The following is a 16,391-nucleotide window of genomic DNA, read 5'->3' as shown; positions in this document are numbered from 1 at the left end:
ATGGTGACAGTATGGTGGCAAAAATGCAATTAGGTTTTTGATGAAGCATCTTAGGGTGGACTGGTTTACAAACACTTACTGTTCATTGTGTGAAGAGCAATGCATTAGGTCCTTGGAGAGGGTGTTCCAGCAAGGGAAGATGCAAAAACATAAAAATAGATGTAGTAACAATTTCATTATAATTAAAGATTAGATATTAGATTGTTTCCAGCCAGAAGTATTAGTTTGCTCACATCCACTTTTATTTCATTGTCACCTAAAAGTTTATTTGATAGAATATTTATGAATGACACCACAAAAAGAAATTTTTTGGATTATATTGTCTACTGATAACAGTGTATATATTCTCTTTTATGGAACATTTACTATGTTAAAACATACTGCTAAATGATCTGTGTTAAGAAGTGTGAGGTAAGGGAAATGTAAAAGTTAGGGTGCTGCCTTCCAGAATCGAAATGTATTATAGATAAATTGTGCCGATTTGGAAATCAAGTGAAAACTTTTACATATATTACCTACTGTAGGCTCATTTAAAAATCAGCACAATAAAAAGACAAAAACAATTCTGGAAAACAATTAATGATGAACTAATATGTATAATCAGTATTTAAAAAAATATTTTTAGGAAATATGAGCTTTCCAGTCCCACTTAAAAAAGAAGAAAAGATAAACTTTAATGGGAGTATGTATGCTTATTAATTCAGTCAACAAATATTCAACAAATGTCATTTATAACTTTCTTCCAAACTGTTGCTAGTGTGATGGATAATGCAAGATGAATAAAAATGGCTTCAAATGCTCCACATAGAAGAAAATACTCAGGTTTATCTCTCTCTGTGTATAACTTACAAAAAAAAATTTAAGGATGTTGTACATTGTGTAATAGTTATGTTTATTTTTCATTGCCTTCTAAGAACCTATTGTAAATGAGTTTTTAATAAGCAAAAAAAAAATTACTTAGTGTCACTAATGAAAAACTGTACTTTTTTAGAGCAAAACATTCTGATGTTATTGGAGTCTATCTTTTGGACATTTTTAAGTTTAGTTGGTAAATGAGAAGTACTCCCAGTTTTTTGTTTTTTTTTTTTTAAGAACTTTTCTGTATTATAAATTGAATCCTAACTGGCATATTTTTGATCCAACTATTTCTGCATTTTTAGCTGTTGGTTTTGGATTTCTCTGGATTTTCATAGATATTAAACTAAGAAGATATTAAACAAGCTTCAGCAAGACCTACTAGCTCTGTTGACTTCAATAATTGCTTCACTTTACCCCCTAATAGTTAAATTAACTGAAAAGTGTTGTAATGTATGTCTGCTTTTTTTTTTCAAATTAGCATGCATTTTTAATTTGGATTTGTCACACATGATTTTATTTGTTTTATATTTTACTTTTTTCTCACGATCAAATGGTCACTTTGCAGGTTTTCATATACTGTTTCCAAAGAATGTCAGAACACCTGTTATCATGTATACTAGTTGTCTATTGCTGTGATTACCTCACAGATTACCTCAAAAGTTAGTGGCTTAAAACAAAATGCCTTTATTATCTCATAGTTTCTGTGGGTCACGTGACAGCAGAGTGTCTCTGGTTTGGGGCTCACACCAGGCTGCAGACTCGAACAAGGAAGGATCCAGTTTCACTGAAGTGGCAGTTGACAGAACTCAGGTCAATCCTTGCTTTTTGATGAGATTCAGCTCTTTGCTGTCCTTGTTTTTCTATAATTGTATAATACTACCTGCAACATGGCAGTTTGCTTCCTCCAGAGTGAGGTGAGGGAGAGAGGGATAAAGAGAAAGGGAAAGAGGAAGGGTGGAAGGTGGGTGAAGCAAAAGGAAAGCAGTAGTCCTTTAAAATTTAATTTAAAATGACATTTCATTACTTTTGCCATATTCTCTTGATTAGAAGCAAGTAACCAGGTCCAGTCCACAATCAAGAAGAGACAATCACACAAGTTCATGAATAAGAGGAGGCTGGGTCATTGTGAGCGATTTTACAGGTTGTCCATCACAACATGATAACAACAAATGTGTACTTTTTAAAGAATTATGTGAACCAACATTGTACACATAGATGGATTTTAAGCATCAACATTTTATACCTAAATCTACTGGCCAACAACAGGAATAGCTTAACACACAATAAAGAAAATAAGTAAAGTTAAGAAATCTTCAGGTGCCCTGCTTTTCCCTGTGAAGAGTGTCTGTTATTATTGATGAGAAATAGGTTGGGTTTTAGGTCTTCAGCCGTTAGCTGATTTTTTTTTTTTTTTTTGCCAAAATTTTACCTCCATCTCAAGAAAGAGGTTGTTTATTATCTAGAATCTTGATGATTAAGAGAAATGGTGAGAAATGTTCTAAATCTAAAAATGTTGGTTGGACAAAGTGTAATAACATCAAGAACAATGGGTTAATTTACCAGACTGGTGACAGAATTCTGCTTCATAATCCTAATTCATGAACTTTCCTAACCACTCAGATCACAGATTTGCCAAATTCTGAGACATGAATATTTTAAAATTAGTCTCTTGCACTTTCTCTAAGACAAGCAGTCTAAATGCTCTGACATTTAAATGTCTTTATTATTGAATTTAATGTCATGATATTATTTTCTCTATGTATTTCATCTTTGAAGATTTATAGAATATAGTTTAAAAAGTTATAGGTAGGAGAATGGACACATCAATGCATGGTTTGTAGGAATGTAGGTGAATGTCTGTGTACTGACTTGAAATGGTTTCCCAGATATATATTTTCACAGAAGATAACTAAAGTGCAGAGCTTTTTAAGTATTTTATAATTTCATGTTTACAAATACTTATATATGTAAATATTTGTATATGTATAAATCTAAAAATAATATGGAAGTATTGGGTTGGTCAAAAAGTTCAGACAGGTTTTTCCATAAGATGTTACAAAAAAAACCCAAATGAACTTATTGGCCAACCCAATTGTTGCCTTGTATACAAGGGCATCAAGTTTCAAGGAGAGGTTTATTTTTCACTGAATATTCTTGCATATTTTTTATTTTTATCACTTTCTTGTATTAAAAAAATCAAAGTAAAACAGTAATAAAATAAATATAAATAAATTAATAGATGACTACATGATTATTGTAGAAAAATTATGTTAACTATATTTCTTGGCAAAATTTACAATTTTTATTAAACGTTGACAATTATGATAACACCTGTTAAAGAAATTGATCAATTATTTTATAAATTTAAGAGACAATTTTTTTCTTCATGCATTTGCTATAATAACACACCAATTCATGATTACACTGAAAATATTTTTATTAAACTACTTGGTGACTAATAAAAATATTTTCATTTTTGCACGTATTCATAAAAAGTAACCATTTGAAAATTTTCCTTGTCTAATATGCAAATCTACATAAGTGAAGATTTGCTTCTTTTTTATTAACATTCATGTAAATATTATATATTTTGCTTATAGCTCTTTTAATATATCCTCTGACCTTTAACAGAAATATTTCTTTACAAAGAATTCTTGAGCATTACATTTCACGGTCTCATAACATAATGTCATTAGAAAATATAATTCATTCTTTGGACAGAACTGAGAGATTTCTACCTTTCTTGGCTACATATTAACAGATTTTTCTCTTAAAAATGTAGAAAAACATAACCATGGGATGTCTCTAAGGATTTATATTTAAATTATAATTTAATATCCTCAAGTCAGTGAGGTTTGCTTCTAATATTTTATATTATGGCTTTGTTATTTAAAATTGTAATCTTTTGCTATTCATATGCAATTTTATTAAAGATAACTATTTTTCACTTAACAGAACTAAGATAACCCATTCTAGGAAGATTTAGATCAAATCCGTTTTATTTTTTGCAGTGAATTTCTTTAATCTGTCTCTCATGCTGAGTGGTAGATGGCATTCATGGCCCCATTTCTTCAACACTTTGCTATGCTTTTTCAGTGTCTCCCCATTCTGATATTTGAGTAATGTGATTTGATTTGATTTGGCCTACAGAATAAGATGGAAATAACAGCTTATCTGTCCTGTGCCCAGGGCCAAAATGGCATTGTTTCTGTTTCCCTTCTCATTGTTTGGTCACCTCCAAGAGAAGCGTATGCCCAGACTAGCCAGGTGGTCTTAGGAGGAAGGTGAGAGAAGCAGCACGGCCTCAGGTAAGCTCCCTCATCCCAGCCTCAGCTCAAGCAAGCATGTCTGTGATCAGCAGGGCCCCCCCGCACAAAATCCTCAAATACATGAAAATAAATGCTTATTGTTGTACACTACTGAGTATTGAGGGCTTCTTTTCTAAAACAGAACTTAATTTTTAGAGCTGTTTTAGGGTCTTAGCAAAATTGAGCAGAAAGCACAGAGAGTTCCCATGTGTCCCCAGCTCCCACATATGCAGCCTCTCCACTGTCAACATCCTGCAGCACCAAGTGGTGTATGTGTTGTTATTGATGAACCTACATGGACACTTCATTATTACCCAAAGTCCATAGTTTTCATCAGGGTTTACTCTTGGTTTTGTATATTCTATGGGTTTTGATAGATGTAAAATGACAAAAGAGAAATTTTGAGTTAATTTTTATAAAAAATGTAAGGCCTGTGTCTGGGTTAATTGTTCTATATGCAGATATCCAGTGATTCCAGCACCATTTGTTGAAGAGACTATTGTTTATATGTTGACAATAAAAAAATCTTCAGAGTAAATATCTGGAGAAAATTATTTTTTAATTAGTGAGATTTTAAAATATGAATCCTACTTCTTTTGAACCTAGTAGAGATGAAAAATTGAATAGGATGAAATAAATAAATATCAAAGAAATTATGCAAGAAATTAATAGCAATAAACATATTCACCTAAGAGGATATTTCTGAAAGAAATAATCTTTTGAGCAAGTGTGTCAAGGTAGATGTTGAGTATTTGTAAAGTTTTTCTTGTTTGTTTTTTTTTAAACTGACATGATAGGAGATCTTGACTCAAAGAGTTAAAGTTTCAATGAAGTTATGTGTACAATAGCTACCAAGACACTGAAAATAAGGTACACAAGTCACTCAGATGTTTTTTCTGCCACCATCGTTTCTAAGACTTCTACCTTAATCCAAAAAATATAATAAACTAACATTGGCATCCCAGGAGGACACTGGGAGAAGCCAAGAGCCACATTGTAGGTTTACTCAGTTTACTCAGTCTATGGAATCACCTAAGAGATGAAGAACTAAGGCCTGCCAATAGCCACACACATGAGCTTGGAAGTGGATTATTGAGTCCCAGTGAAGGTTCATATAAAGCCAGCCCCAGCTGAAAGCTTAACAGCAACCTGCTGAGAGCCCCTGGGCCTGAACCACCCAGATAAATTGCTCCTGGATTCCTGACCCACCAAAATCTGTGAGACAAAAATGTCCAGTTTTTAAGCTGCTAAATGTTGTGGTGATGTGTTATTTAACAATGGTAATGAATATGCTGGTAATTAGAAACTTAGTTCAACTCTTCCTTTTATTTTATTGTTAATCTATCATTTACTTGATATACTTGTTCAAAATGTACAGAATTGTAATCCAAAAGCATGGACTATTATTTTTGATTCACAAATTAATTGATCAAATACTACATATTTTCAATATTTGTTTAAGAAAAAAGAGCCTGCTTGTTTCTATCTTGTATGTAATTTTCCACCTGATGTATAAACATCAGGGGAGAGGACCTTTGGCAAACCCTCTCAAAAGCAAATGAGGAAAATATACCTGAAAAAACACCAGACAAATATGGCAATTATTGAATAAATCAGTAGACATTAAAACATTGAGTTCATTATTATATTCCAAACATCACAATGATATCTTATATTGAACAGGCATTTTCTTTTGCTCTGAAACGCTTCACTTTATATAACGGAGAATTTTTTGCTTCAGAAACACTGATTATTCCATTGTGAGCTGTAGTATTTTCAAAAGATAAAAGATGAGAAAAAAATCTTTAAAGAAACGAGATTTAAATGTAGATGGCACCATATAGGAATCCCATGCTGTAAAATACACAAGAAAAAAAAGGGTGAAATTGCTGTTTGTAGGAATAAAATAGTAGCATTTTATGGGTTGGGGAAGTTTTATGATACTACCTAATGATTTTCTTTGCTTGGCCAGTGTACGAACGCTTCGGCATCCGTAGGTTTTCCACGTCTAAATTGCTCGTCTCCTTGTTTACGTGGCTTTCCTCCAGTTATTTTATGAACCTCAGGCTTATTCGATTTCACTGTTGAAAATGCCGTTTCCTCAGATTTAAGGTGGCCTGCGTCACCTCAGTGATGGATCATTCCTCAGGGTGCATCATTTCTTTCATGCTGTGCTTCTATTTAATGACTGAGTCCATGTATCACCAAATACAGCGGTGAGTTGGCAACTACATATTTTGTCTATTTCATTTATGGCCCAAGAAGGCATCCTGAATGTCTAACTCCACCACAACCAAAGTTACTTAAAGAGAAGGAACTGAAAGCCGGGGAATTTAAAGAGTTTCTCCAAGATCTCTCTGCTCTCTGTTAAATGTGGCTTGCTTTACTCTTAAGATACACTGGGTAAATTCACAGCTAAAATTAATATAGGTAAGACCCCCAAATTATCTACATCGACTATATTAAACAAAAAATGTGTAAACATGTAAAAATTGTATCTTTAAAAATCCCAAAATTAATTGACATGGGAAGACAATGTAGAAAAAAATTACCTAAAAATCTTAATTCTTAGATCTAAAAACAGAGCCCCAGAGGTATTAAGTGAGTGAACTGGCATCACACAGCTGGTGGAAATTCTGGAATTATCATCTTAATACATTCACGTAAGAAGGCATAACAGGACTTTTTAATTCAATTTCTTGAATTTCTAAATTTTTCTAGTAGCCTCTCTGTCATAATTATATATCTAAGTATAAAGCAAAAATAACTAACCTATTATTCCATTACAAATCTATTTTTTCAGAAAGAAAAAAGAAGATAACCTATATTTTGATTATAATAAGAAATGTTAAACTTTCTTTATAAGGCTCTTTTTCAAACAAAAAAATTGGGAAAGGTACCAATGAATTCTAATAAAGTAAATATTAACTTTAAAAATATTTTCAATGATCTAAGTTATTAACTTAAAAAATTTGTTCTGTGGCCTGTGTTAGCAGGGTATGAAGCAGTTAGTGCATTTTAGAGTAAGTTATTTGTGATTTTAACATGGCAAGAAAAGTACTATTAGCAATTTCCACAAGATGTAAAGGAGATGATCTTGATATGATTATATAGAAAATTGCTCAACATGTCTTGTGCTTTAAGCAGAAAAGCACCGTGCAAGTAATCATTTAAGACCTCAAGATGAGATCCAAGGACACAAAAGACATATAAACATACCCTCAGTTCCTGCCAAAGATGGGAATTGATGTGATCCAAATAATGATGCAGAAGTAACATGGTGTAACAAGGAAAGACATTAACTGAAATAAGCAACAATGGTGAGAGAGATGGAAAGAACGTAAGTGTGAGTTTTGATTCATTTTCAGTTTGTAGATGGGCCAAATCTTTTCAAGTTTATGATTTATTAAACATTTGAGGGATCAGAGGACTCAGAAACAGTATTATTTCTAAGTGTCAACACTAGCTGCATTTTTAATGTTTATTTTCAATGATACTCTTTCATTTATCTCTCTTTTGTCTCTTTTTATTCTCTTTGATTTTCATTCTTCTTCCCTCTCTATCTCCCTCCCTTCCCTCCTTCTTTCCTTCCTTCCTTCCATGTATAATTGCCATCATTTCTTTTTTCTTCTTCTTATCCTTCTTTCTTTCATACACCCCTATTTGAGACGATTCAGTCATTTTTACCAATGTAAAAGTGTCTGCCCAACTAATGCCCAGGTCTCATACACAGACACCATTCAACAATGGATATTCCTCAAATTCTCAGCATGCTTATTTATTGGTATCCATCTTAGGGTTGCTAGATAAAATACAGCATGACAGTTAATTTTGAATTTTATATACAAAACAAATCGATTTTTAGTAGAAATATATTTCATGTAATATAATTTGACATTCTTTATTTTTATTTGCTAATCTGGCAACACTAGTTTACTTAATAAATAAATTAACTGTCATGTGAAATAATAATAATAGTAAAAATCCACAAATCCAGTCACATGCTTTTTGTCCTCATACATCTGAGTTTTCTGGAGTAGTGTAAATTAAGAACACGAGCTTTAAATCCAGATAGTTCTGAGTTTGAATCATAATTGTGCGATTCTGATCGAATCACTTCACCTCTCCAGGCTTGTTTTTCTCATTTAAAAAACAACAGTAATAATAGTAAAAGCTTCAGAAACTTGTTACGAAAATTAAATGGTATTATATGTAAAGTAAGTGGCAAAGGTAGTTCTTGTTTGTAAGATGCTTATTTCAAAAATGAAATTAAGTGTTTAAAATTCCACCAAGATGCTAGAATACATACCTTCTCTCTCTCTTAAAAATACACCCATTTATTTCAGATTCACGGGATATAACATAAGACCATTCATTCATTTGTTTATATACGAGGTACGTCTGTCACTTATAGAGGAAGTGAGGAGGTCATGTACAGAGCTTACAAAATTGCAAGTCAGAACTTGGAGCACTAAGAGATAGTTTGAAAATACACTGTAGCAAAACAGACCAACCTGAGCCAAGATTAAATTCATCGTTAAGTATTGAACTGTCAGTCAGGCCAACTGGCAAGTATGACAAAATACAGAAATACTGCTTGTCAAGGACAGTAGAAAACAGTTTACTTACGAAGTATTCATCCAGAACCTACTGCAAACCAAGATTTTACTCTGGTCAGTCTAGGTAAGGTCCCGGTTTCAAGGAATTCACAATACAGTCTTAGGGAAAAGAAACCTGAACAATCATTTTAAAACAATGCAGTAAATATAAAGATAGAAACGGCATTATTCTCAAATTACAAGGGTAACTTCTGAAGAAAGTGATCGCTGACTTTAGACTTTAAAATTAGCAGAAATAAATGGGAGAGAGGAAGATAAAGAAAACATAGACACCATGAGTGAAGGGTCAATTGCGTGGGTCCATGTTGCTATAAGCAATTAAATACCTCTAATGCTAAAATGTGATGGAGGAAGCATCAGGAGATAAGGAGAGAATCTACTATGTTCAAAGCAATTACCAACATATGTATTTTTTAAGAACTCATTAAGATCTGGATATAAATAACAATTTTGCCATTTTGGGCAATTTTCCAGCCATTGAAGACTCCATGTAGGAAAAGAGAAAAAATGTGGTTAGAATGCATGTAAAACAAGAAGCACTTTATGCTCTAGGGGTGGGAATAGATGATGTCACACATGTCAGTGGTGACTCACAGAATCACAGGTTTTAAAGTGTTGAGATTTGCCTGGGATATCCACAGAATATATATGAAACTGACATTCAGATTTAACATCTGAGGGTTAAGGGATGAAGCCTTACAGAACAAGCTAGTTAGGAGAAAATTTAGTAAATTAAGAGATCGTTGAAATCCTGAAAATAGATAAGAATCGTTCCACCTCCTTCTCCCAAGAAAACATGTAAAGGCAAAGGGGAAAATTCAATAGATTGAAAAAACTTTTAGGGAACTCATACTTTTGAAACTGTGCTAAACTTTTTCTCTTTCCCTTCTCTCCTGTGCCTGAAACATTCAATCTTTTAAATAGGGGAAAGCATGTAGGCATCTTGGGGAGGAGGGAAGGAGTGGGGAGGGGAGGGGAGCTGGCGGCCTGAGCAGAGTGAGTGAGACCTAGCCTGGCCTGGGGTCCCAGAGCCGAAGCGGTGATGAGTGTGTGTAGAAGGGCGGCTGTCCTTAGAAGGGCGGCTGTCCGGGCTGTGGTGGGGATGTCCTGTTAGGGAGTTTAGATCCAAGCAGGATGAAGAAGGGCATCTCCACGATGGGTGCCCTTGTTCGTTAGGATCTGGGGGATGGCGTGAAGCAGCCCAGCACCGATGTCAGAGTTTAGGTGGGTTGAAGAGAACATTCCTGGAGGGGAGGGTATTGGAGTGACATTTCAGAGAAGATGTGAGGTGAGACACACACCCACTAGAGGATGTCAGAAGGCAAGGGTGTGTGGCGGAGGTCGACCACACGAGGGCAGCCTGACCCTGCTTCTCACGCCCTGCCTGTAGGAAAGGGGGTCGGGGAGCAGAGACTGCCTAGCGAGCTGGGTCAGAACCCGAGGGCTGGGGAGGCAGCTAAATGAGGGGGCAGCAGAACCTGGTGTCCTGCAGCTGGAGCAAGGCGAGACGTCCCTGGGGAGGAGGAACTGGCGGTGCTGATGGAAGATTAATAATACGTGGATGGTGATTTGAAAAAATATTAATAATTAAATATACTAATAATTCAATTTATAAAATAAATAAATGCAAGAGTAATGAATATCATTGTACTGAAAATTTGCTAAGAAAGTTGCTAAGCAAGTAAAATTTAAAAATTATCACGAGAAAAAAAATTATAGCTTCGTATGGTGACAGATGGTAACTTATTGTGGTGATCTTTGCGCAATGCATACAAGTGTTGAGTATGAATGAGCACTGTGGATTTGGATAGGAATTGGAAGTATTCTTAATGCTTGTCTTCAGTATAAAGAAATGGTTGAAAATACCTCAGCTGTAAATGTGTATATTTTTTGTATAGTTATATATATATATCTATATATAGATATACACATATGCCTATATATATCTATATATAAATATATACATATACCTATATGTACACATACTTATGTGTATATATATACATATATATGTGTATATATATATATATATATATATATATGAAATGTGTGTGTGTATCCACATTCTCTAGCTCTGTTTGCAGAGAGGGCCTGGTAGCAGATGCACACCAATAGCAATGAGCTTGGCTAATATCCACTTTTATCTTCTAAATAACATTCTCCAACAAAAGAAATTAGGGTTTCTTATAGACAGGGCTGATTTGATTCCAGGGCATGAGGCATGGAAAGAACAAGCAATTCACGGTATGTATATATTTCTTACCAGAAACAAGGAAGTGCTCAAAAAGTGATGGGTCAAGAGAAGGGTGTTCCCACTGGGCAACTCTGAGACAACTGGAGAATCGAATAATTGATAATAGTAAGAAATTGTAACTCACTTGTCAAGACTCTCAGGAGAAGACTCTCATAGAGTTCTATCAGTGCCCACCATGCAATGAATGTGGTTTATTGATAGCATATGCTTATAGATGGATATCAATACTTGGCCGTATCAATCTGGGGCAATAGGCATTTTCAAAGATGAAATGTGTAAACTGTCACTACAGATCAGCATTAACAGCACTCACAATCAATCTTGAAGGTAAGGAATACTAACTTTGAACCAAGTAAAATATTCCTTAAAAAGAATCTCTTTATTTTCAGTGGATCTGTGTTTCAAAAAATAATTATTATTATTTTTTAATTTCATTAATAAGAAATTGTGGAAACCGGTTCATATAAGTACAGACAGACCTCATTTTAGTGTGTTTTGTCATATTGCGTTTCGCAGACATTGCATTTTTTAGAAATTCTTCAGTTTCTCAGTTCAATTTCAAATTTTTCGTGTGCAGCAACATTGCATCAAATAAGTCTACAGGCACCATTTATCCAACAGTATTTGCTCACTTTGTGTCTCTGCATCACGGTTTGGTAATTCTCACAATATTTTAAATTTTTTATTATTATTATATTTGTTATGGTCATCTGTGATCAGTGATCTCTGATGTTACTATTGTAATTGTTTTGGGGCACCATGAACCACACCCATATAAGACAGTGAACTTAATAAATGTGTGTGTTCTGACTGCGCCACTGACCAGTCCTTTGCCGGTCTCTCTCCCTCTTTTCAGGCCTCCCTCTTTCCTGAGACACAAAAACATTGGAAGTAGGCCAATCAATAACCCTACAATGGCCTCTAAGCGTTCAAGTGAAATGAAGAGTCGTACCACTCTCACGTTAAATCAAAAGCTAGAAATGATTAAGCTTAGTGAGGAAAGCATGTTAAAACAGAGAAGGGCTGAAAGCTAGGCCTCTTGTGTCAAACAGTTAGCCAATTTGTGAAGGCAAAGGAAAAGTCCTTGAAGGAAATTAAAAGTGCTCCTCCAGTGAACACAGGAGTGATAGGGAAGTGAAACAGGCTTATTGCTGATATGAAGAAAGGTTCAGTGGTCTGGATAGAAGATCAGACCAGCCACAACTTTCCGTTAAGCAAAGCCTAATCCAGAAGAAGGCCCTACCTCTCTTTAATTCTATGAAGACTGAGAGAGGCGAGGAAGTTTCAGAAGAGAAGTTTGAGGCTAGCAGAGGTTGGTTCATGAGGTTTAATGAAACAAGGCCTCTCCATACCATAAAGTACTAAGGCGAGACAGCAAATGCTGATGTAGAAACTGCTGCAAGTTATCCAGAACATCAGGTTAAGATAATCCATGAAGGTGGCTACACTAAACAGCAGATTTTCAATGTAGACAAAATACCCTTATATTGGAAGAAGATGCCATCAAGAACTTTCATAGCTAGAGAGAAGTCAGTGCCTGGCTTCAAAGCTTCAAAGGACAGGCTGACTCTCTTGTTAGGGGCTAATGCAGCTGGTGACTTTAAGTTGAAGCCAATGCCCATTTACCGTTCTGAAAATCCTAGGGCCCTTCAGAATTATGCTAAAGCTACTCTGTCTGTGTACAGACAGAGTATAAATGGAACAGCAAAACCTGAATGACAGCACATCTGTTTATACAACATGGTTTACTGAATATTTTAAGTCCCTTGTTGAGACCTACTGCTCAGAAGAAAAGATTCCTTTCAAAATATTACTGCTCAGTGACAATGCATCTGGTCACCCAAGAGCTCTGATGGAGATGTACAATGAGATTAATGTTGTTTTCATGCCTGCTAACACAACATCCGTTCTTCAGCCCATGGATCAAAGAGAAATTTTGACTTTCAAGTCTTATTATTTAAGAAATATATTTTGTAAGGCCATAGCTGCCACAGACAGTGATTCCTATGATGGATCTGAGCAAAGTAAATTGAAAACCTTCTGGAGAGGATTCACCATTGTAGCTGCCATCAAGAACATTCATGATTCACAGGAAGAGGTCAAAATATCAACATTAATACAGTTTGGAAAAAGTTGATCCCAACCCTCATGGGTGACTTTGAGGGTTCAACACTTCAGTGGAAGAAGTAACTGCAGATGTGGTAGAAATAGCAAGAGAATTAGAATTAGAAGTGGACCCTGAAGATGTGACTGAATTGCTGCAATCTCATGATAACACTTGAATGGATGACGAGTTGCTTCTTATGGATGAGCAAAGAAAGTGATTTCTTGAGATGGAAACTACTCCTGATGAAGATGCTGTGAAGATTGTTGAAATGGCAACAAAGGATTTAGATTATTCCATAAACTTAGTTGCTCAAAGCAGAGGCAGGGTTTGAGAGGATTGACTTCAATTTTGAAAGAAGTTTTACTGTGGATAAATGCTATCAAATGGCATTGCAGGCTACAGAGATATCTCGTCCATGAAAGGTTATGGCAAAGGTCTCTGTTGTCTTATTTTAAGAAATTGCCACAGACACCTCAACCTTTAGCAACCACCTGATCAGTCAGCAGCCATCAACATCAAGACAAGATTCTCCACCAGCAAAAAATTATGACTCGCTGAAATCTCAGATGATGGTTAGCATTCTTCAGCAATATAGTATTTTTAATTAAAGTATGTACATTGTTTTTTTAGACAATGCTCTTGCAGACTTCATAGACTACAGTATAGTGTAAACATAACTTTTGTATGCACTGGGAAACCAAAAAACTTGTGTGATCTGTTTTATTGAGATATTCTCTTCATTGTGGTCTGGAGCCGAAGTCCCAACATGTCCGAGGTATGTCTGTACCTATGTATTATCCCATTTCTATATCTTAGCCATAAAATATTTGCCAATGTCTATTCTAGGTCAATTACATATTTAAGTAGGCATTAATCATTTTACAATACTGAATGCAATTGTGCAAATACATATTACAGAGGTATTTCCCAAACTATAAAATAAAAAAAGAGGAATATCTGAAGGTACTGAAGTTTAATCGCATCATTGCCCATCAGCGTGCTCTACTGGAGTTATGATAATCTATCAGTGTTATAATTGATCTATTACAGTTTACGTTCCCCTAAAATGATCTTTCAGTGAATATCAGGGGATCTTTGAAGATGAAGAAGGAAGAAAGAGGGAGGGGAGTAACCAAATGGGACTAGAGTTGCTGTTGCTCTGTCCGCACCAAAGATTTAAATGAGTCAATCAGGATACCTACTATGTACCTAGCACAAGGATTGTTGTCAGAAGGACTTATCAAGACCACGCTGTGTGAATGGGTGTTTGAGATGGCATCGAGTAATATCAGTTGTACTGAACATGCTGTTCGCTTGTTCCTGACCGTAAAATTAGAGGATTGGCTGCACCATTTCCAATTTTCATTCTCTTCATTATACTTCTGATAATGTAGAACTAATTTGGAATTATTTTCAGACAATTGACAAAATAAACTCATAATGAATTAATTCATATTAACTAAAATATGTAAATTAATTTTCCTGGGTTTTGTATAATTGAGAGATAATATAGAAATATGGACACTCTGTGAACTTTGGACTCAAGTAGAGTTTGGGTTTAATTCCTATTGTCCTTAATAAGATCTGTGAGTTTGTCTTTACCTATAAAACTGGAATAAAAATTCCTTCTTTATATTGTATGTATGATTTTATGGAATAATACATTTAAAAGATCTAGCATAATGACGATGTCGCTCATATCTGACAGTTCATGCCTGACAGTTCTTTTTCTTCATTTTGTGCTTATTATGGTTGTTTCTAGTCCCAGTCTCTTCTGATTTTTTACTTACTATGCCTTGATTTTTGTAAAACTTATGTCCACCTTACTTCCTCTTTTTAAATTGTTTCCCTTTTACGTCTCATAAAATTTTAGATTTATAGCTGCTCCTCTACATTTGTGATCCATAGAGGATATTTTCTTAGAAGTCAAAGTGTACAATATGAGATGTGAACTCCTGGAAGAGAACATGTTAATGTTGCCTTTCACCTTAGCCTGATGGGAAAGTTTAAGTATGAACAATTCATGATTAAAAATGAGGAGTTAATGACTAAATTGCCTAAGGACAAAGAAAAGGAATTTGAGAGATAAGAAATTTACCATGTTTTCAAAAATAAAGCCCTTGTAATATTATGCTTATAAAAATACCTTGAATTATATAAATTAAAAAATATTGTATTGCTGTCATTTATATTAAATAGAGTATAAAAGACAGAAAATCAACTTCACAGTCAGTGTGGAGAGATCCCATGTGCCCCAGGACACATTCCCTAATGTTGAAAAATGGATGGATTGGAGGCCAGAAATAGCGCAAGAAAGAAGTTATCTCTCATAATTTATCAGAATATATGTTAATAGAGGTTTAGAATTATTATTATTAAATAAAGAACAGATTATTAAGTATAAAGTTTCTTTTTTTTTCAAAATTAACGTCCAAAATGTAATAATCAGCAAAAGAAGCAATAATATATGGGCAAGGATTCGTGAACTACACAGATCAAGGGCTGAATTACAGGATATTTTTATTTTTATTTATTATTACTTTTTTCTTTTGCGGTACGCGGGCCTCTCACCGCTGTGGCCTCTCCCGTTGCGGAGCACAGGCTCCGGACGCGCAGGCTCAGCGGCCATGGCTCACGGGCCCAGCCGCTCCGCGGCATGTGGGATCTTCCCGGACCGGGGCACGAACCAGTGTCCGCTGCATTGGCAGGCGGACTCTCAACCACTGCGCCACCAGGGAAGCCCCCAGGATATTTTTAAATGGTTGAAAAAAAAAAGTAATAAGAATAAGCAAAGCAGAAACAGGAGCAGCAGCAAGAGAGACCATATACAGTCTCTAAAGCCTAAAATATCCACAACCAATTCTTTACAAAAGAAGTTTGCAGATCTCTGATATAGGACATATATTTTAAGAGTAATTATATTAATTTGTTTTTTAAATTTCTGAAGTGATTTTATAAATAAGATCTTATAACTCATTTTCCTTTTGATTAAGTGTGAAAACGGGGAATAATACCTGCTTTACCATATTTAAATGTCATCATATTTTTATAATTTAGTCAAAATACGAGATAATTATCAGATTAAGCTTGGGACAGAAGAGGTAGTTTAAAGGCAAGAATCAAGATGAGGTCACCTAAAGACTATGAATAGTGAAAGTCAAAATTGGGTGAAAGAGGCAGAAAGAAGCCAAGGTTTCATCACTTACTAGATGTCTGGGGCAACAAGTTAGTTACCAAAGTTGCAC

General features: G+C 34.9%; 1 long non-coding RNA gene across 2 annotated transcripts in view; it reads left to right on the top strand.

Moving 5' to 3' along the window:
- LOC138842940 (uncharacterized) overlaps positions 1-15,809 on the top strand; it is a 226,247-nt gene extending 210,438 nt beyond the window's left edge. For both annotated transcript variants that reach the window (XR_011377945.1, XR_011377944.1), the window contains 4 exons: positions 4,048-4,166; positions 6,272-6,382; positions 7,314-7,506; positions 11,896-15,809. This is a non-coding gene — a long non-coding RNA (uncharacterized lncRNA). The remainder of the gene's footprint in view (positions 1-4,047; positions 4,167-6,271; positions 6,383-7,313; positions 7,507-11,895) is intronic.
- Positions 15,810-16,391: the final 582 nt, after the last annotated feature.

The sequence above is a fragment of the Globicephala melas genome, chromosome 1, assembly GCF_963455315.2.
Source record: "Globicephala melas chromosome 1, mGloMel1.2, whole genome shotgun sequence".
NCBI lineage: Eukaryota > Metazoa > Chordata > Mammalia > Artiodactyla > Delphinidae > Globicephala > Globicephala melas.
This window is presented reverse-complemented; position numbering and strand designations above follow the sequence as displayed.